The 22,168-nt window shown below is 36.3% G+C and overlaps 1 long non-coding RNA gene across 2 annotated transcripts in view; it reads left to right on the top strand.

The window, feature by feature from the left end:
- The first annotated feature begins 2,126 nt into the window (after window positions 1–2,126).
- Window positions 2,127–22,168, top strand: part of LOC150075164 (uncharacterized) — a 170,295-nt gene continuing 150,253 nt past the window's right edge. Inside the window, exons 1-2 of one of the 2 annotated variants that reach the window (XR_016547912.1) lie at window positions 2,127–2,295; window positions 11,943–12,092. This is a non-coding gene — a long non-coding RNA (uncharacterized LOC150075164). Of the gene's footprint in view, window positions 2,296–11,942; window positions 12,093–19,672; window positions 19,825–22,168 lie in introns of those variants that run through there. The other variant, XR_016547913.1, reaches the window with a different exon arrangement.

The raw sequence follows: 22,168 nt of genomic DNA, 5'->3' as shown, positions 1-22,168 counted from the left end.
CTTACCTGTTTTCACAAATAAAAAAAAAAATATATATATATATAGGATCATCATCTAGCAATGCGGCTTAGCTAAAACACCTCGGGCTCTTCTTCTAATAATAATATTATTATTAATTATTATAATAATATAACAATAATGGTATTATATATTAAAACTAATTGAGAATCTTTAGTTGATACATAAAGTTGAGATTCTCATGGCAATCTAAAAAAAGAAATAAATATAAATAAAATATGTTTACTTTAGTATTAGAAATAAAAATTTTGATATCGTCATTTTAGTAATTTAAAACCTAAACGTTAGATGTCGCAGAATACAAACATGGTCTTCTGCGTCAGATTAAATGTTCTCTTTTCCGAGATCATTTTGTTAAATGGCTGTTTCATATACACGAAGTGAGTTTTAAAATTATCTGACTGAGAAAAATCATCGAGAAGTTGAACAGTTTTATTTCGGCCTTGGCATGACTGGTTGGCCTGATGCCAGAACTTAAAATTGAACCAGTTCAAATGGAAGATCTAAGTTGGATGTATGTCACAAGTTCGGGGCAATAAACGATGAAGTAAAGTGAGATACTAACGGATAGCAACACGGATAAATAATTCTTGCAGCAAGATAAATATGAAGTGTTCGTAACACTTAGAAAGTCAGTTATTCGTATATCGCCATTTTCAATTTTGATTGAAGAAATATTGAAATTTTCGAAAATATTTAAAATTAAGAATCTGCGTTCGACTTTGTTGTAGAAGGATAACATAGCTTTTGTAGTTATGTGAATTAGTTACAAGTCCAATGTTTTTTGTCTTTGGGATTTACCATTAACTTTAATGACTGCGAGAATTTGAAGGAAAAAAAAAAAGAAGCAACACAATGGAAGTTATCGGAGGCATCTGCCATTGTGTGTTACTGAAGATTGCATTTATATCGTTAACTGCTATAAAGCAGAGTCAACTACGCCTCTGTACAATCTTACAGCAAACCTGTATAGCCTAGATTTAAGAACGAAACCTACTCAAAGAAAAGCTAAGATATAAATAAGAATATGGTTAAGGTTTAGGATTCTGGGAAACACAGGCTATTTCGTTAGCCAAAAAATTCATTGCGTATGCTGACAAACATTTTATGTTTTAATTTATGAACCTTGAAATATAGCTTATTTTATTAATACCCCAAACATCTAATATTTTCGATGCAGCTTCAAAACAGATAGACACTTATTAGAGAAATTTTTCGGAAAATATGTAACAGGATGGAAGTAAATAGTATAAACACTTAAACAGCTGATGGGAACTGTTACTACTTTGCATAAAAAATTGTCCCCGTAAGTGCATTTCATACAATCATGGTATTAATGAAGCAAAGAACGTATGCTTAATATAATGAGTAGCTTGAGTGAACGAAATTTCTCGACCTTGTCCTACTGAACTTTTCATAAGTGACGTCACGTACACATCCGTAATCGATCCAAAAAAGATCCACAAAGAGGTAAACACATCGCAGATCTATTAAGTTTCCTGAAAGGCAGTCCATAGTTTTCCAGGAAAGATTTTATCAAGTGATGCCACAACTTGAAAGGTATAAAAGCTAAGTCCTAAAAGCAGACCAACGGTTCGTTGCAGTTCAAATTAGTTACGCCATTTCTTTCTAATTGTGAGTTGGAAAGTCTGTTAAGATAGCGGTACCCTATCATGTTCAATCAGAAAGAGAAGGCGAGAAGTTTTTCCCCGCTTCACCATAACTGTTATACTGTGAGACGCGCAGTCTAAATTTAGAACAACAGGAATCATTTATTTACATTGGTGGCCGGTGTTTCTCATCATCTCCAACGTTATCTCCTTTGATGTTCACTTCATAAGTGTTTCTAGTTCTCTCGTTGATAACGGTGTTTAATGTTGTAGTGGACGCCAGACATCGCCCATGTTATGGTTATCGATCACAGGAAATACACGTCATCTCCCAGAGTCTCCCAAGCTACAGTGCAGTTCGTAGTGAGAGTGAGTGCCTCCACGCTGGACGAATCCACGTAGATGATATGATGTCACAAGGAAAGAGTGTTAGGAGAGCACTTGGCCGATGTCTCATACTGTAGACAAATGGTTGTGTTTGGCTTCAGACTCTGTCATTATCCGCTGAAGTAAAGTGGCAGCTGAAAAAAAAAATCGCTTCAAAATAAATCCACTTTCGGGATTCTAATAAAGAATTGAACAAGTGTAAGCTTGTAAGCTGACTGGTTCGTATGTGTGGTTCGTCTTCCCTTTATAAAAGGATTTTTATAACTTGATATATTTGTGGGTAAGTCATATCGAGGAAAAATAAATAAATAAAAAAGTCTCATGTACCGCCATCCGTTGTTTATTGAGAGTGAAGTATCAAAATGTTAAGATGTTTAATATAATGGCTTAATACACTTACATCAACGTTTACTTTTCTTAAAATAAATCTTATTTTCCAAAATATAAGCAAAAAATGAATGAAAATATCACGTTATTAATACAAGAAAAATAAAAGCTGGCTGAAATAAAATAATCAACTTAAAATATGACACATATGTGATATGCGCAATAGGTATTTTTGCACACAGTATGAAATTTTTGGCTGAGAGCAGCTAACAATAAGAAATAAAATCAAATACATAAATAAAAATAAGAAAAACATGAAAAAATTCTGTGCAAACGTTTATTTGAATCATATCAAGATTTGGACATAAAAATATTAAAGCATGGACGCGCTAAATATTTTTATTCATAAGTTCTTTAACTGTGCTAGGAATGATAAGAAAAATAAGTCAAAACTCTGTAATAATGTTACTATGAGAAAAGTATCTTTAAAGTTTTAATTCTATTCAGTTTTGTATAACTTAGAAGTATTATAAGTGTGTGGTATTAGAATCAACGTTTTGTTTTATTTTTTAACTGTAAATTATACATTTTAACTTTTGTAAATAATATAACTTTTGTAAATAAATCAGTACACTTTTTTGTACTGATTTATTTAAATTCATTATTACTTAACAACCGACTTTTAAATATTGGGTCATATCGAACTGAACTGTATTGTAAATTTGAACAGAACAGCAAGGTTTAAAATGTTCGAAAGCTAATATAAATACGCCTTTTTTTAAATGGAATTGTGTATTAACGTTACAGAAAAATTCCCCGAAAAAATGGAATGGACAGGGAGGTAGTTAGTCATGATGAATTTGACCAGATTAACTCGTCCGTCATACGTATATGATAGAGGGATCGATCGAGCTAACCTCAATGAGGCTGACGAGTATACGCCAGTGTACAGTACATATTGCATTACTATGTTAGATATGAAAATTCTTGTAAAAACATGCTAGATTTATGGCGAAATGACTGTATAAAAAGATCATGAGTATCTGATGAATGGTTTTACATATTCATTAGAGTGACATGCATGTGCATACAACATAAATCCTGAGTGTCCATAAATATATTGAAGGAGCAGATTTCTAAATTATCAAATTGCTGAATTTTTTTTATAACTGGCCAACTTGATCGAAATTAATGCATTTGTAATGGTTAGCAAAATTTTGGGAATGTTTTCATCCAAATATCCAAACGAGTACTATACTATACATTCAAATTTATCAAGCTTAAAATATAAAACATATATACTTCAATTTCAGAAAAGCTTTTGATACTTTTCCACATGAAATACTGCTGTACAGATTGAAGGAGAATGACATTAAGGGAACGTTACTGCTATGAATAAAGAGATGGTTGAATGGGAAAAGACAGAGTGGTAATTAATGGATACTGCTCTTCGTCAACTAATGTTATTAGTGGAATCCCTCGGGGGGTTCTGTGTTGGGCCCATTGTTTTTTATATTTATCAGTGATATTGATGAAGGTATATCAGGCTTAATGTCTAAGTTTGTAGATAATACAAAGGTTGACTGGGGTTAATGACAATAATGCAGGTATGCTGCTGCAACCAGATCTAGAAAAATTAGGCAGTTGGGCTGAGAAATGGCTTTGAAGTTTAACATGGCAAATACAATACTGCATATGAGTAGCAGCAATTTCGGAGGAACGTACTAGCTGTGTGATACCACACTCAGGGTAATGGAAAATGAAATGTAACTGAGGGTAATTGTGCAGTCAGATATAAAGTTCTCTGAGTAGTGCAGACAGACCACCAGGGCAAAACATAGGGTTTTGTTAATGATATACAGGAATTTTTCTAGAAGGGATAAGGAGGTGATTATCCCTTATATAAGACAATGGTCTGCCACATCTTGAGTACTGTATACAGCTCTGGAGGTCTCATTTTAGGAAGGATGTAGAGCTGCTGGAACGGGTGCAGACAAAGGAAACGAGGATGGTGAGAGGAACAAAGGGGGTGCTCTTATCAAGAAAGGCTTTAGTTCTGCAAATTTCAGAGTCTGGAAACTAAGCACCTGCGAGGTTGTCTGATTGTAGTGTTTATGAGGTGGGATAAATTCATATTGAGGAAAGATGGTTGCAGAATAGATGTGCGGAAGTTTGGCTTCAGTCAATGGGTGGTTGAAAGCTGGAACAAGATACTGTACTATCTATTGTTGTTGTGGAAGTGGATAGTTTGAATAAATTCAAGGAAGAAATAGACAAACAATTGGAAGGGATGTATAGGTGAAATGGAAATTTTTTGTTTTTTTTGGCTGAAGTTGTATAAAATATTGCATCATTTTCCACTATTTTGATACTAAATCGTTGAAATTCTGGGTAGGACTAATACAGCCTACTTTCCATCTCTCTCAATATGGCGAATAGTGGAGGCTATTTCAAGATGGTGCTCATATTTTCAGCGGTGGTTATCAAGAAAACGAGACAATGGATCGAAATAAATACACAATGGTCCTTGATACCAAATACCTGGGAATTACTGTGGACAGTAAGTTATCATTTCACCAGCACTTAGTATATATTTAAGCAATAAAATCAGGAAATTTTCTGGTGCTATCATTAGAATTTCAAAATCTGACTGGGGCCTATCATATAAAACACTGTTTCTGTATTACAAGGCAGTATGCCTTCCTATAACTATGTACGCTGCAGGAGCCTGGTTCCATAGAGTTAAAATAGCTACGTTTCGGGCTAAACTAAATTCCATACAGCGCATCATGCTTCTTGGTATTCTAAGACTGTGCAGAACGGTGTCCTCTGCCGCGCTGCAGGTGTTGGCGCTACCCTCGGATCTACATTTGTTTTATCGTCGTTTTTGCTACCGTATTAAGAGGGAAATTCCTACAGAATTTTTTGGTTTAGAGATCAATATTCGCTCTGACTGCAGAGATGAAAAGAAAAGATGTATGAATGAAGTAATCAATTTATGGCAGACAAGATGGGATACCATACCCACTGGAAGAGTAACCAACTTGTTTATCCCGAACGTGACTTTTCTCAATGATAAAAAAGTTCGCAATTTGTTTACACATAGTTTACAGTCGTCGTTTTTGTTAACAGGACACGGGCCAATGAATGAGAAATTATATGCATTAGGACTGAGTAACATGGACCTTTGTTTTTGCGAGGCCATGGAAGGCTGGAAGCATATACTATATGATTATCGAATATATGACAATGTCAGGGCAGCGATACGTGAAATTCTTGACAGTATAGCTTCAGGAGAAGAAGCTATATTTTTAAGAGACCGTTGTAAGTTTCAAATGTTCCAGGTATTTGCTAAAGAAGTGTTTGAACTAAGGAAAATTATGATTCCAGTGATGCGAGGTTGACCAAATCCATCTGGCTGGAGGCACCGAAGTGTTTTTATGCTGCCGTTCTTAATGGTTGGACAACTGGAGGATCTACTTTTCTTTTCTCTCTCTCTCTCTTTTCCCCTTCGGTTTTTTTTATTATTTTTTTCCCCTTTCGGTTTTTATTATAATTTTTTTTTTATTTTAGTTATTCTTTTCTTTCTCTTCCTTTCGGGTTTTTTTTCCCCTCTGGAGTGGGCCCCAGAGAAGGATTTTTTTTTTTTTAATTTGTCTCATACTCTGAGACCATAGGCGTCCCATCTACTAGAACTGGCTTACCTTCCCGTGGTGTGAACGAGTACCTAGAATCATCTGTCCAGGTGACTGATGCTTCTGGGCAGCTAAGCGGCCAGAACATTACAACAGAGCACACACATAATACACACAAACCTACGTCATTTACACGTCTGTCCCTTTTTTAGTGATACTGATACTGTTCTTCACAGAGATACGAGGCGGAGTTGAACTGACGTTCTAGGAGCCGCCCCTTACATAAACACATGTCCACGCCTCTCAGTGATCCCTCATTGATCCTTCGCATTTACTCTAAGTTTAGTTTGATCAAGACTACTCGTATAAGCATAAATCTAAAAAGGTGGTGCTTATAATGGAGTAGTGTCATTGTTTTTTTTTTTTTTTTTGGATAGATAGTGACTCCAAAGATGAAAGGTATTGAAATGTATAGTACCCTTGTATCGTGTGTAGGTTTAAGAACCAGAAAATAAAACAGTTGTTGATACTGGACTTTGAAATTCTGGAGTCTGTAATTTTTAGGAACATAAAAGGAAATTTTTTTGAAATGAAATAAAAACAACCCCATCGGGTACCTACCACTTCCCCCTCTACAAGTAGGAGTAATCCTAGATCGTAAGTTACCTTTAAACACTCCCCTTACCCCATATTCTAATACTCCACAACAAAACAAGACAAAACAGTTAATTTTAAGTGGTATTTATTCATTTTCAAATATGATTTTATAAATAATATAAGGAAAATTCATTTTAAGAAAGTGCGGATATGGAAACAAATATCCACACTTATGAGATTTTGAGGCAGTCTTATGCAGCATTAAAATCTCTATTGCTATCATATCATTTCTTATCACTAAGTTCTTTCAAAATTATAACTTCTGCAACAAGGTTTTTGCTATTTATGAATAAAACTATGAAGATTAAAAAAAAATCACACTAACGCTTAGTTTTGGTAACACAATCGCACGCAAGTCATCGTCATCGTAACACAACTAAAACTCCAAAATACACGTATGGCCTAGTGGAAAAACCTGAAATGAGATTAGCGTGAATCATGCTCTGATTTGTGCAAACAAATCAGAAATATGTGAAAAAGAAAGAAGTATTCTGGTGACACATCATCCTGATAAGCATTCTAGAGTTAAAATGTTGTTTATAACCTGTATCTTTCTGTCATTTCTTTTATATCATCTAACTATTCAATCCTTTAACTTGACGTAAACTCTTTCCACTCTCATTCCTCGATTAGAGATCTTCCTCTCAACTAGTATGTGCTACTCTGGAGAAAAAAAGTTTCTCCAGCCTAAAATTGGTAGAGAAAGCTCGTGTCATTTGCACATCCTCAGATTGGGTTGATGTAAGAAGTGGGGTTCCCCAAGGATCAGTATTAGGGCCACTGTTGTTTTTAATTTGCATAAACGTCATTGATGAAGGGATAGAGGGCGTGATGTCTAAATTTGCAGATGATGTTAAAATTGGTAGAGTAGTTAATGATCACTGTCAAGCTGAGCTTCTTCAGAGAGACCTAGATAGACTTCAGGAATGGTCAGAAAAATGGCAGCTGTACTTTAATCCAACAAAGTGTAAGGTATTACACCTGGGAAACAGTAATCCCAAAAAAACTTATTCACTTGGTGGAGTTCAACTAAACCCCCCAGTACTGGAAGAAAGGGACTTGGGTGTTACGATACGGTCAGACAGAAATTCTCTGAGCATTGTAAACAGGTTGCAAGGAAGGCCCATGGTGTCCTATCGATGATCTATCGAACTTTTGCAAGTAGAGATAGGGACGTGATAATCCCATTATATAAGGCTTATGTTAGACCACACTTGGAATACTGTGTTCAAGTATGGAGACCGCACCTAAAGAAAGACATCGAGCTTCTTGAAAGGGTGCAAAGAAGGGTAACTCGCCTGGTGAGATCGGCAAAAGGGCGTCCTTATGAAGAAAGACTTCGAATATGTGGGTTGCAGAGTTTGGAAACTAGACACCTTAGAGGAGATTTGATTGAGGTGTTTAAGGCTCTGAGAGGTATCAGTAAAATGAATGAGGACAAAATTTTCAAGATTATAAATGATGCTAGAACTAGGAGACATAAATTCAAGTTACGGGGGGGAAATGTTTAGATTGGACTGCAGGAAGTTTTATTTTAGCCAGCGAGTTATAAATTACTGGAATAAGTTGCCTTCATGGGTGGTAGAGGCCGACAGTTTGGGGAAATTCAAAGGTCATCTGGATAGTACTTTAGGGTAAGGGAAGCGCATAGGATGATAGGTTTAATGTCCTTTTTTTATTATTATTAATTATTATTATTTAGTTATTTATTTAATTTAATTTTTTTTTTTGTTTTTGTTTTTATCATTGTTTTGTTCGGATTTTTTTTTTTTTTTTTGGCTGGTGCAGCATAAGCCATAGGCTTTCTTGCACCATGCGGCCGTTACTAATACTATATTCGTTTCTGTTATGTATAGGAAAAATTCCAAGCATTCTATTACATCATAACTTGCAACCTGGGCTTCCTGTCGTTTGCTTCTAATGCCAGTAGTTCTACGCCGAGTTACAATACAACTTATGTGATAATATCTATCCTTGCGCCAAGGAAACTTATGTACTCTGGTTCTGTTCCACCTGTCCTTCTTACACAGTGCGTTGCCAACTTCCGGAACAAGCGAATTCGCTTATATTACAAGTTCCTGTTTTGCCAAAGCGCTAGTTCGTCTGCTCTGATTCTGATTTGATAATACAAAAGATTACGAAACTAAAATTTAATTTTTAATTAAATATTTAATTAATAATAATTTAAAGAATTAAACGTAATAAATTTAATATAAAGCATTAAATGTAATAAACTTAATTTAAAGCAATTTTTTTGTGATTCCAGTTGTTTGTCGTGTTTATCGTTAGAGCAGCAACCATTAATGTGACACTGCTTTTTCTGTTGGTGCAGAACTTCAAAGTGCATTGAACAATTAAAAAATATCGCATTAAATCTATATGAATTATTTTTTAATTAATAACAAAATACGTTTTTGATTTTATATATCAGTCTATTATTAATTTTGTTCTATGATTAATTACAAAAAAAGTTCGTTGAATCACTTTAAAATTTTGATGATTAATATTTGAAATATTTAAAAGATAAATAAACATATTCTTAAATTTTTCAAGTATTTGATATTACATTAATGATTATTGCTTCTAGTTACAATCTAGATGGCTTATGGCTTAATGAAAAAGACTAAAATTTTGAACTTTTTTTTTTTTTTTGACGCTCATCAACAGAGGGAGACAGAAATGAATTGTGAGGGCGGGTTAATTATTAAACACTCATCATATATTTATTATCACATACCCTTAGTACTGAATACTTTAACGTGCATGTAATTTTTGAGATATATAGTTGGCAATATTGGCGCCGACAATTGCTTTTAAATGACGGCATCTCTCAGTTTCTTGCTGTTAATATTTGATCTTTGAAGAGGGTTAAAAGAAGCGAAAATCAACGTAGAATGTTTGCAATAGATGGCGACAGCTATGTTGTTTGAAATCAAAAAACCACTACAAATTGCATTAAACAATATCATAGGTTATTGTTTCCAATATCAGCTCACAATACGTGAACTATACAAAGTTGGAGCCCAATACCTGGTGTAGCTCAGCGTACTTAACCTTAAAACATAGCCTTTATTTTGGATGAAGGTTGTAATAAACTCAAAGTTACCTGGCAATTCTGCTGAAAAGGTATGGCTCCGATAAAAGCAGTTATCCAGCGACAGCATGATGTTCGCTCTATTCTGGCCAAACTGGAATGCATTCAGGAGTTGAAATTTGAGATCCTTCCATACAGTTCGGATCTGTTCTGATTTTCGGATGTGCAGGCCACATAAAGATTCAATTTGGGGAAAGGAATGGCTTCAAGGAAGATAAAGGTAAAAATGTGGTATATAATTCGCTACACTGTTTCCCAAACATTTTAGGTCTATGGAAGAATGAGGTAGCAGAAAGAGGTACTTATACTGTATTGGGATTAGCATTAGCATGGCAAATGCAAGAAAGCAAGCTTATACAGCATCATCAAAAAAAAAAAAAAAAAAAACGACACCTCCTATTTAACCTATTCATCCCTCCAATAGTTTGTCTAGTTCTTCCTTGAATTTATTTAAACTTTCACCTTCCACAACAACAAGTTTGTTCCAGCAATCAACCACTGGCTGGCTAAAGGCAAACTTCCACACATCTATTCTGCAACTGTCCTTCCTTAATTTGAATGTGTGCACCTCATGTGCATAGTCTGAACAACAGGAAGAGTCCCATCCGCAATGCTGAAGCCAGTCAAAGACTTAAACACCTCAATCAGATCATCTCGCAGGTGCCTAGTTTCCAGACGCTGCAATTTGCAGAACTGAAGCCTTTCTTGGTAAGAGGATCCCTTTGTTCCCCGTCACCAATCTCGTTTCACTTGTCTGAACTCGTTCCAGCAGCTCCACATCCTTCCTAAAATGAGGCCTCCAGACCTGTATGTAGTGCTCAAGATGTTACAGACCATTGTCTTATATAATGGGATAATCACCTACTTATCCCTTCTAGCAAAATTCCTGTATATCATTGACAAAACACTATGAACTGTCCTGGCAGCCTGTCTGCATTGCTCAGAAAGCTTCATATCTGATGCCAAAATTACCCCTAGGTCTTTTTCATTTTCCACTACCCTGACTGCAGTATCACACAGTTGGTACATTAATCTGGGGTTGCTGCTACCCATATGTAGTACTTTGCATTTATTATTGTTAAACTTCAATTGTCATTCCTCAGCCCATCTGTCTAACTTTTCTAGATCCTGTTGCAGAAGCATACTGTCATTAATAATCCTGCCAACATTGGTATCATCTGCAAACTTCGACATTAATCTTGATATGCCTTCATCGATATCATTGATGAATCTAGAAAACAAGAATGGACCCAACACCGAACCCTGGGAGACCCCACTAATAACATTACTCCACGAAGAAAAATGTCCATTGATAACCACCTCTCTGTCGCCTCCCACTCAACCATCCCTTTATCCATAGCAGCAAACCGCCCTTAATGCCACACTGCTCCAATTTGTACAGTATTGCACCATGTGCAACGGTATCAAAAGCTTTCCTGAAATCCAAGATAATATGAAAATTATTTTTTGCATCCAGTTCCTTTGTGACCATATCGTAGTATCCAGTCAAACTGATCAAACAAGATTTCCCCTTAAACTCATGCTGTATCTGAAGTATAATTGCGGCCCTATCCAGATGATCCTGCGTTACTTTTTTTTACCGGTGACTCCATTATTTTCCCTAGGACAGAAGTTAAATTAACAGGTCTGTAATTACTCATGCCACCCTTTAAGAATTGGGGATCCCCCCTTTGTGATTCACCCTTCCCCATTTGTGAATTGGGGATACATTCGCACACCTCCATTTCACGGGGACATCCCCCCCCTTAATCCATGGATGCTCTAATAATTATGGCTACGGGTTTGCTTACTTCCTTTCCTGCCTCGCTTAACATAATTGAAAAGATCCCATTCACCTCAGATGCTATTCTAAGCTCAGCAAACTTCAACTTCAACAATTCAAAACTTCAAAAACTTTAACAATTTCTCTTCCGCTTTCCTCTCAGTTATTACAAAATCACTTAGAAGAAGAACAGGAAGAACTCTTTATTGCATACAGAAGGACATGCCGTACACAATACCCTTCACGGCTACAAGCCGGGGTTTACAATAAAGGCTAATACAATGTAATAAACAAGGATGAGATAGGAGGAAAAAAAACAATATTATCAATAATTATACAAGTATAGGATTAAACATTGGAGAAAAAATATATAAATTTACATATGAAAATATATACACAACCGCATGTTAACAAGTTAAATTATTCTCCAGGGAGCAGTCCTTTTACAGTGCTGGAGTCATTTGAGCAGGCGCAGAAAGTTGGAAAAATGTAGTGATGGATCCATGGCAGTGATGGACAGGTCCTCGGGAGCAGGTTCTAATGTCCTTTGACGACGTGGTCGTGAGAAGGAAGTCGATGGAGTAAGTTCTGCCTATATTTTTATCAACTGCGAATTTGAGTTCTCTGTTAGAGTTTGATAAACTTCCGGCATCCCCTTCCTTAAGAATTCCTCATGTGTGAATGTAGTTGCAAAATGCTCATTGAGTTTTTCAGCAACTTGAGCAGGATCATCAGCAGTCAAACCATCGATATTGAGTGGGCCAATTTGATTTATCCTCTTTCTTGTAGTGTTTTCATAAGTAAAAACATTTTTCTTGTTTTTCTTTGCATCATTCTCGTAATCTGCCTTCGGTTGCCTCTTTTGTGACTTGATTACACACGAGCTTATATCTACCATAGGCTTCTGTGTCGCCTGATAATCTATATGCATCCCATATATTTTTCTTTTCTTCCACGAGTTTTATCAGTTCATCTGACATCCATTTAGGCCTAAACTTTGAACATTGTTTAGGCCTAAACGTTGTTTCCTAGCTTCCAAGATTACTTCTTTGAATGCTTCCTATTTAGAATTTGTTTCCTAAAGTGAGGCCTCAAGACCTATATACAGGTCCTGAGGCCTCACTTTAGGAAGAATCTATATCTGCTGGAATGGGTGCAGTGAAGGGTAACCAGATTGGTGAAGGGAACAAGCGTGGTCTTGCCTAGAAAGTCTTCAGTTCTGCAAATTGCAGCATCTTGGGACTAGGAACCTGCGTTTAAAATTTCCCGCTTATGAAATTTTAAACTGTATGAGACCACTAGTCATCTTTACGAAAGCAAAACCCCTTCCCTTTATCCTACTAAACAGTGAATTGTTAAAGTTCACTGTACAGTGTGTTGATTTTTAAATATATCGTACTTTGTCCGCTGTATTTAAAAACCTTCTTATTTTCCGACAGGAGATCATATAGGTCAGAATAGTTCACAGTTAGGTATCATTAATAGTATTACAAGTCATATGCGCTCGAAACACGGTCCGTTAAACGGTGGGTATTACCACGTTGTCCAAGTTAACCTGTTACTCTTAAAAATCTTCTTTATCTTCAAACAATTTTTTGTGAATTATTTATTTTTATTTAATAATTAAAATTAATGATTTAAACACTCCATGAGAACTCTATACGAGATGTGATCAAAGCGTTCCGGGGACTGAATTAATATTTGGGAAACGAGATTAGTGACTAATCGGACGGATCTCTTTAAGTAGTCTCCTTGACATTGTATATATTGATTTCAACACTTCTGTAACTTCTGAAGGCATTCCTGATAGACCTGTTTTGAATTGATAATACGATTTCCTGTGCCGTATTCAAAATGATTTCCCTAGTCATTGGAAATCTGTGACCTTTCCAGGAGAATTTAAGTTTGGGAAACACACTAACAAAAAGAAATCAAAGGGAGCTAAATCCGATCAGTATGGGGATGCGACACAGTAATGGAATGCTTTGCAAGAAATTCTTGAATGGAAAGTTGCCAAGTTTTCCTGAAGCCCACTTTTCCGGCCGTTTTCTCCGAAAGGCATCTTGCAATCGCCATAGAACTGTTTAATAGTATTCCTGGTTCACTGTTTGACCATGAGGGAAAAATTCATAATAATGAACAACGCACTGTGGGGCTAAAAATACGATAAACAGGATCTTCTCATTTGATCGATATTGTCTTGTTTTTATTTCCTTGTAGAAGGCGGCGTCTTCCAATGAGAGGCAACCTCGCAATAGTTAAACGTCGAACGTTCGTGATCAGTCACAAATACGAGCGATTTAACCATTTAAGGGACACCGAGAGCTAGAATTATTTGCGACGGACAACCAGCCGACTTTGAGAACTACTGAAAAGTTCGAACGATACATACCGGCATGGTACCTTTGTAACGAAATATATTTTTAACATATCGTGGGTTTAAATGAGTCACCAAACATGTTACGACGAGTCACAACTCACTATAACGCTCTTTCAAGATACAGTCAGTCCCCTCAATTTTTGATCACCTCATATGCAGACAGCAAACCGTTTATTAATCCCACATAGACCATACCGAACACAGACTAAAATAATTAATTACAGTACAAATGTAGTTATATTTGAAAATTTTAAACGATTTAAACGCATTATGATTATAATAATCTTTATAACTGACTTATTTTGATTGGCATCTGTTATGTTGTAGTAATTTTTCCCGGTGTATGTATGATGAAAAACAGTTTATTTATTTTTGAGAATTACTAAAGTAGCTCATATCATTTAGCGCGATAATAAACTAGGCTAAACTTCCTAACCAGCATTTCCGCATACGTGCCTGAGTGTGTAAATAATTGGTTCTTTTAATAGTATAATTTTACCAAATATCATTTAAATAAAGCTTTTTTTTTTTTTTTTTTTTTGTTGCTTTGTGTGCGTGCGTATTTGGTCTGTCTTATCTCAGCCTTTTACCTTCGGTTTATTTATTTACCTTCGAATTACCTTTCTAGTGTTCTAAATTTTGAAAGTGCAGGTTCAGCGCCATTTCTCATCTTCATAAAATGACTTCTAGTAACAATTGTGTTCGGAATCGCTGACTCCCGCAAGATCGCTTATCAGTAGGTATTTTAAAGTGTGCAATTCATCACTTTCGCAGCATACCAGTAGCTTTAAAAGGTGATACGCTGTTCGGCTTACTGAGATAGTGGCTTTACAAAAGCCACTACACATTGTCCAGCCACACAAGATCCCGAATAATTTAAATGGGAGCACGTTCGTTAATTCAGCCAATTCTAGCGAAGGGCACGCAGAAGAAATGTCTCGTGAAAATTTCGTCTGCTTAGTAATACTCGAAGTTAGCGTAATGAAATGTAATCCGACAGTTGGGAAGGGGGGAAGAAAAAATTTAAAAAATTTTGGCCCGTTATGATAGATAAAAAAAAAAATTCTAAGCTAAATTACATGAAGTTATTTTGCAACAGATTTCGACTCATGCATCTTATTAATTAAATACCTCTTTCGTTAGCGTGTTGTAGTTGTGTTTTAGGAGCATTGTCTGTAAATTCGTGTGTTCTGAAGTTGATTTTATGTTTTCTCGACGAAAAACCCAGGTTTCCAGGAGAAAAAACCACGCTACCTCATCTGGGATCGACTAACTCAGCCACGTTGTGAAAATCACCCATAAAAGTTCCTACCTTCATCGACGGGACTCGAACTCATGTCTTTTCCACCCAGTGTGGGGAGGAGGGCGATCCTACCAAATGTGCTACCCACGAGGACTTTTCATTAGCATCGACAGTTTATATTCAGTGGTGGAGGCGCCTCCGTAGCCAGGTGGGAAGGAGCAGCAGTGCGTAGCACATGCTTCTTGATTAGACCGGGGTTCAAGCCCGTCACCACCAAATACGGAGAATGCAGAAAGGTCAGGGAATGACCATCGCATATCCCGGAGCAATATGGCCTTAGTTGCTAATGCTCCTAAAAACCAAATAACGACAAAAACATATTCAGTGAAAACTATATACTATAGCACAGCAGTTACATTTTAGGAAAACTGAAAAGATTATTATTATTATAATTAGCCATATGGTGCAAGGAAGCCTGAGGCTTTTGCTGCACCAGCCAAAAAAAATGAGAGAAGAATGATGATATCCAGCTCAGGACCCTGGGTGTGCCAAGCCCATACTCACCCAGGGTCCTGAGCTGGATATCATCATTCTTCTCTTTCTTGGTGATTCCCTTCTATTTCTGACACCCCCCTCTCTCTCAGGGGTAACTCAAATTTTTTTTTGGCTGGTGCAGCAAAAGCCTCAGGCTTCCTTGCACCATATGGCTAATTATAATAATAATAATAATAATCTTTTCAGTTTTCCTAAAATGTAACTGCTGTGCTATAGTATATAGTTTTCACTGAATATGTTGTTGTAGTTATTTGGTTTTTAGGAGCATTAGCAACTAAGGCCATATTGCTCCGGGATATGCGATGGTCATTCCCTGACCTTTCCGCATCCTCCGTATTTGGTGGTGACGGGCTTGAACCCCGGTCTAATCAAGAAGCATGTGCTACGCACTGCTGCTCCTTCCCACCTGGCTACGGAGGCGCCTCCACCACTGAATATAAACATACTGAATGCAATATGAATTTAATCACTATTCAAATTAAAACAAACTAACAGTTTTTATTTATAACTAACTAAAATGACCAAACCTTTTTTTCATATAAAAATCGTAGTAAAAGTAAGATACTGGCACGATATTTGGTGATAAGGAAACGTTGGAAGCAAAGTACATAGGTTTGTATTTAACAGGTTTGTATTCTGTTTTTAACCTTCTTCAGCCATAGTCGGTTTTTCTGATTTTTTTTTCTTCTCATTTTTACTTCATTCTTTACCTCAACTGTGGATGTAGTCGGTACTATATGGTGTTTGTATAGTGGTGGATGAACTGATTTCTTGGGAGTTATTGTTAGGTGATCATAGCATGCGTGTTTGCAGTTCAGTCTAAAACCAACTTATTATTAAGAACTTAGGAAAATACTCAAGATACTTAAGATTGTTGCATGAAGGTTATAGTCTGGTTCAAGTTATAGCTTGCGACGTTGGTAATAATATTTAACCATATAATAATATGGTAATAATAATCGAGAGGTCATAATGATTATTCAAAGAACTTATCTTGGAAGCTACTAGGCGTTACATACCAACTAAGAAATATTGTTCAAGGTTCAGGCCTAAATGGATGTCAGATGAACTAATGAGACATATGGCAGAGAAGAAAAATGCATGGGTTACATATAAATTAACATGTGATACAGAAGCCTATGATAGATATAAGTTGATCTGTAACCAAGTTACAAAGGAGGTTAGGCAGGCGAAGGCAAATTACCAGAAATCTTTGGCAAGGGATGCAAAGAAAAACAGCAAAGAGTTCTTTACTTATGTAAACTCTAGAAGGAAGGGGATGAATCAGATTGGTCCACTTGATATCGATGGTTCAACTGTTCATGATCCTGCTCGGGTAGCTAACAAACTAAATCAATATTTTGCATCTACATTCACACATGAGGAGTTATTCAGGAAGGGGAATGCCATAGATGAAGTAAACACTGGCAGTGAGCTAGATGATCTTGTAATAATTGAGAGTAAAGTGGAGGAGAAATTGTTGAAGATAAATACAAGAAAGGCACCTGGGGTGGATGGGATCTATCCAGTTATATTAAAGGAGGCAGCAAAGGAAGTAAGCAATCCGTTAGCCATAATTATGAGAGCTTCCTTGGTCTCAGGGGAGGTACCCACAGACTGGAGATGTGCATATGTAACCCCAATTCACAAAGGAGGAACAAAGGCTGACACAAGTAATTATAGACCTGTGAGTTTAACTTCTGTTCCAGGAAAATTAATGGAAGCACTGGTTAAAGAAACACTGCAGGATCATCTTGACAAGAATTCGGTTATAGCTCAGACATAGCATGGTTTTGTTAAGGGAAGGTCTTGCCTGACCAATTTGATTGGATACTATGATGTAGTCACAAAAGAATTGGATACAGGGAATAACTTTGATATCATATATTTGGATCTCAGAAAGGCTTTTGATACTGTTGCACATGGAAGACTGCTGCACAAATTGGAGCAGTGTGGCATTGGTGGCAAATTGTTGCTATGGATAAAGGGATGGTTGAGAGGCAGAAGACAGAGAGTGTGAATTAATGGACACTGCTCATCGTGGACTAATGTTATTAGTGGAGTCCCTCAGGGTTCAGTGTTGGTTCCATTGTTGTTTTCTGTATTTATAAATAATATTGATGATGGTATATCAAGCTTAATGTCCAAGTTTGCAGACGATACAAAGGTTGGCAGGGTTGTTAATGACGCTAGTGACGCTATGCTGCTGCAACAGGATCTGGAAAGGTTGAGCAGATGGGCTGAGAGGTGACAAATGAAGTTTAACATTGACAAATGTAAGTACTACATATGGGAAACAGCAACCCCAGAGCAACGTATCAACTCTGTGGTACTACACTGACAGTGGTAGAGAATGAAAAGGACCTGGGGGTAATTGTGCAGGCAGATATGAAGTTCTCTGAGCAGTGCAGACGGGCTGCAAGAGTAGCTCATGGTGTCTTATCAATGATATACGGGAATTTTTCTAGCAGGGATAGGGAGGTGATTATTCCCTTATATAAGGCAATGGTCAGGCCACACCTTGAGTACTGTATATAGGTCTGGAGGCCTCATTTCAAGAAGGATGTAGAGCTGCTGGAACGAGTACAGAGAAGGGCAACGAGGTTAGTGAATGGAACAAAGGGTTGCTTTTACGAAGAAAGGCTTAAGTTTTGCAAATTACAGTGTCTGGAGACTAGGCACCAGCGAGGTGTATAAAGCCTTGCATGGTTTGAGCATGCTCAATGCTGATGGGATTCTGCCTCTTGCTCAGAATAATCACCTGGGAGGGCATAAATTCAAATTGAGGAAAGACAGATGGAGGATAGATGTCCGGAAATTTGTCTTTAGTCAGCGGGTAGTTGATTGGTGGAACAGACTTCCATCCCTTGTTGTGGAAGTTGTTAGCCTAAATAAATTTAAGGCTCAGCTGGACATGTATTTCGAACGAACGGAGGGGGGTGAAGTGGAAGGGTTTTTTTTTTTTTGGATGATGCTGCATAAGCTTGCTTTCTTGCATCATATGCCTCTAATAATGCTAATTTCGGTTATAGCAAATCATTCGATTATTTCGATTACAATAAATCACTATTACTTCGATTAAAATAAATCATTATTTCGATTATACTTATATTATTCGTATGATTAATTAGATTATGGAATCATTCGATTATGTCTTTCGAATTATTAGAGTTAGTAACTACTAACCATTTGATTATTGATATCTCTTCATTACAAATCATTCGATTATGATCATCACTAAACTAGAGTTAGCCAAAGACCCTGGGCCTACCTTTCCCCTTCAGTTTTCTTTTTTTCTGACTTATTTCAGTTGTCCGAATTCCCTACACGCAGGGAACAGGAGCTAACATAACATGCTTCTCCTTGTTGTAGTATATTGTATGTGTGTATCGATATGCAGATCTGACAGTTAAAAAGCAACAAGTCAATTCTGATCTAACACATGAAAAATAAAAATATTTTTATTAAGTTTTTAGATTTTTTGCCGATTATTAAAAATTAATTTAATTACTTAAATAATGTAATTTGAGGTCTAGGCCGGGCTCCTTAAAAATTCGAGCCAAGATACTACAGGGGCCCTAATCCCTGTCCTCCCCCACCCCTCGTCGGGCCTACCTACACGATGGCTGATCCCTGCAGAATTGACTCGTGCCCTTTCTCTCGATTCGCTGATAAATATCACTTGTAATTGATAAATGATGTCGGAAAATGGAAAAAAAAAAAAAAAAAAAAACTAAGTGCTGAATTGGATAATTTCGAACTGACATAAATCTTTTTATTTTCATTTTTTTTTTAATATATTTATAAATCTCTAGTTAAATTAACTGAATGTACAGACGCGTTACATTATTGTTAAAAAATAGGGGGTTAAGGAAGTAAAGGCAAGTAGCCTGCTGTGTACGTACGTGTGATATTCAGAAAGCGAGAAACCAATAATATGTTATTCTTACGTTCAGATTTCTGAGCATGTGCAGACGTTTAGAATGGAAAAGAAACGGTCGAAAATTAGTGGTGGGTTAGAAATTGTTTCTGTCTTAATGACTCATTGTGACTAGTAAGTAAAGTTGTGTGGTCAAGTAAGTACCAGCAAGGAAGTTTTTGCAGTGAAGTGCCTTTATTAGTGTGGAAAAATCAAGTAAGAAAGATTTGTTCTTTATAAATTTGTGTCGTAATATGCTTAACTAATCAAGAAACATTGTCTCTCAGCAAGAGGCAAGGCTTTTAGTCTCCTGCCATTACGGCTTAAGTTAGCCCTAAATTTTTAATCATAGACAACTCGTCTATGATTAAAAAAAGAGAGAGAGAGAGAAAAAAAACACGTAATTAATGGTTGTATTTATGTCATTTGAATATGCAGTATGGAGAAAATTCGTTTTCGGTAATTGTGAATTTATTCTTTATTGAGAAATGACAAAATTCACTGCTATTAAGGTTTAATTTATATTTTTGTCTGCCATAAAAAAAAAAAAAACGTAATTAACGGATGGATTTATGATATAAAGCCTTTTGAATATTGCAATATGAAGAACATTCGCTTTGAATAATTGTGAATTTACTTTGTATTGACAACTGAAATAAATACATAGGACGCGTTTCATGATTGTTATGAAGCAGGGGGTGAAGGAAGTTGACTGCAGTTATATTGTGACCATTTTTGTTTTATGTATCCATGCGTTATTAGACAATTCGTCATTAATAACCACAGGGGCCCACATCTGGTGAGTATGGGCTTGGCACGCTCAGGGTTCTGAGCTGGATATCATCATTCTTCTCTTGGTGATTCCCTTCTACTCTCTCTCCTAGGGTAACTCGGGAATTTTTTTTTTAGCTGGTGCAGCATAAGCCTCAAGCTTCCTTGCACTATATGGCTAGTAACAATAATAATAATAATATATATATATATATATATATATATATATATATATATATATATATTTATTTTGTGAATGATAGGATCTATCGTTAATGTCATTTACATGAAATAATTTTTTTTTTTGGATTTTTTTAAAGGTTTCTGAACTGTGATAATTTTAGAGGTCCGTGTTTAGTCGGGGTATAACGCCTCCATGGTTCTATATATCACTGATGATACATACACTCAAGTGGTTGCGATACCTGTTTCCGTTATAGAAGTCGTGCACAAATCAAGATAGTTAACCTAAATGGATTAAATGTGCATTTGGAATAGTCGTATTGTACCTAGCAAGTGTAGTGCGTCACCCCTTTCAGTTGATTTTGGTTAAGACATGATGCATGTGTGAGGATTCATAGAAGTTTTTTTCTTGATTTAAATTGTTTTGCATTAGGAGTTATTCACATCTTACAACAGAGAATAGAGCTATATTTCTGTTGAATGTCTTACGAATCTGTTTGTTGTCCATGATCCTTTTAAATGGTGATTTCACCAAACCTGAGTTTCTTCCTTTCCTACTTATATTCGAACCCGCATGCCTCTTTTAGCACCTCTGCTTATCTTTATTTCCGGACGTGGAAGTTTGTCCCTAATCGTGACACTGTAGTCCTGCATTTGTGAACTGAATGAGTGTTTGCACTATAGTAAGGGGGGGGGATGAATAGTCTAAAATATACTGAATGAGGAAAGGCCTAGTGAACTTGAGCCGCCTATTGTTTTTTCTTAATATAATAAGTATCATTAATGTGTGGTAGTTTGTATTGTGCTAAAGTTTTGCTTTGGTTTGTCTCTTCCTGTACAGCCGTTTTTCTTCTGTGTTTTACTGACCTTGATTGCTGTCCATAATCCTTTTTAAAAGTTGCAAATCATTGAAGTCTTAAAACGACAAAGCATCTTTTTGGAATGCTGTATGGTTTTTTTTTTTCTGTCACTTTCTCTGATTTTAAACAATTTGATGCAAATTCGCTGCTCGCTAAAATTACTTATTTTAAAATGCGACGCCTATTCTATATAGAATAGAATACGCGTCGTAGAGATGAAATACCTATTCTACTCGCGGTAATTCAGACGACTGGAGATGAGTGATTTACGCATTGCTATCTGAACCAGTTGCCAAACACGTTGTGACAAGTCGCATCTCGCTATTCAAATTTCAAAGTATAAATTCAGCACTCTGATGTTTTAATTACACCTCGCGTGTATACATTTTTATATAATTTAATTTTTTTTTTTTTTTTTTTTTTTATGAAAACCCCAAACACGAAAGGTATCAAAACTTATAGTACTTAGTACCGTGCATGGGTTGAAGGAGAAGTATGGGGGGAGGGGGATGCCGGAAACTTTGCTCTAGAGCAGGGGTGGACAACTTTTTTCGTCAGCGGGCCGAATGAAATTTTCGCATCATGATGCGGGCCGGAATAGATTGAACGATTTAATAAAAAAAAATCAGAACCTAAAAAATGTTATATTACTTGAATTACCAAATTATTAATGTATTTTTAAAAAAAGTAAAAACAATATTTAAATTTGTCAGAGCTCTATCTGTTTTGTCAAAATTTTCAAAGTA

The sequence above is a fragment of the Mastigoproctus giganteus genome, chromosome 14, assembly GCF_048544385.1.
Source record: "Mastigoproctus giganteus isolate SK-2022 chromosome 14, ASM4854438v1, whole genome shotgun sequence".
In the NCBI taxonomy this organism is placed as follows: Eukaryota; Metazoa; Arthropoda; class Arachnida; order Uropygi; family Thelyphonidae; genus Mastigoproctus; species Mastigoproctus giganteus.
This window is presented reverse-complemented; position numbering and strand designations above follow the sequence as displayed.